Source organism: Olea europaea, unplaced genomic scaffold (genome assembly GCF_002742605.1).
Source record: "Olea europaea var. sylvestris unplaced genomic scaffold, O_europaea_v1 scaffold343, whole genome shotgun sequence".
Classification (NCBI taxonomy): Eukaryota; Viridiplantae; Streptophyta; class Magnoliopsida; order Lamiales; family Oleaceae; genus Olea; species Olea europaea.
Genome location: NW_019253349.1, coordinates 285,259 through 286,506, shown reverse-complemented (window position 1 = coordinate 286,506; position 1,248 = coordinate 285,259).

The window sequence follows — 1,248 nt, the reverse complement described above, 5'->3', positions numbered from 1 at the left end:
AATTGATGCAATCATATTATATATGAAGCCGTAGAGGATGTATGTCCCACAATGAAGTAGATTCCACTATTGTCGAATGATATAACATTGGTCAAAAAAATCTGAAGGATGTTAGGTTCACGTTGCTACAAGGATATTGACTTTTCACATTGCGATAAGGATATTGACTCAAAAAAGAGAGAGGTGGGTGCTACTAAAATGATTTTCCTTCTTGATGTTAATTGATTGTTAGGGACATTTCTTATTAATTCACATTGACCTACTGTTTGAAATGACTTTTTACGCGGTTGAGCCCTTATTTGGTTTCACTAAAAAATTTGATAAAAATTTGAAACTAAAAAGTCGACAATTAATTTTAACAACTATTTTATTGAAGTTTATAATTTTTATCAACTTTTCGATGACATATTCTATCAACTTTCATTAAAATATACTAAAAATTTAATATTTAGCAAAAACTAAACAGGGAGTAGATATTATTGATTAGTGCAATAAAAAAAATTAAATTCATATTTTCTTTTTAAATATATTCAGTTTAAGATATCTTATTCATTTCTTACTAATAAGAAATCACTCCTAATACTGACGGAATTTTCGACCACATTTTAAAAATAAAATTAAGGTTGCCAATGTCATGCATTTCGTCATGGTTTGAGAAAGCAAGTACCAACCTAACATCCTTGTCGCAACATGAACCTAACATCCTCATCGCAATGTGAAAATAAGATATATTCCTGGTTTGGCAGTTCAAAATACATACTTATATCATATGAAATGTATGAAGAAAATGTGCATTAGATTAACTTAAATTATAATCTTAGCTTTTCAAAGCATGTTCCCAACTCTTTCCATTATAAGACTCCCAACAATTCACTCTATGTAAAAGGAGACTATTTGAAATTTACTAAGCTTCTATAAAAATCTTATAACAATTATATTGTTAAATTAACCATCACAATTGGATTAGTCAACTTGTCTCTTTTGATCGATCTTATTAATCAACACCACTTTCACTAATTCATTTTACAAGAGAAGAACAAAAGTTTCGTTAATTCCCACTAGCTAAACCTTAAAAAAAAGATATTTAAAACAATAATAAAATGAATTAAAAAATTATTCACATGTGTGGTACAACACCTTGGACCAAAATATTATCTCAACATGTGAATTACCCTGTTTACGGTCAAAAGTTGTAAGAACGTTCGTTCCTTCCTGTACCATTCCACACATTTCTTCTAGCGTGCATAA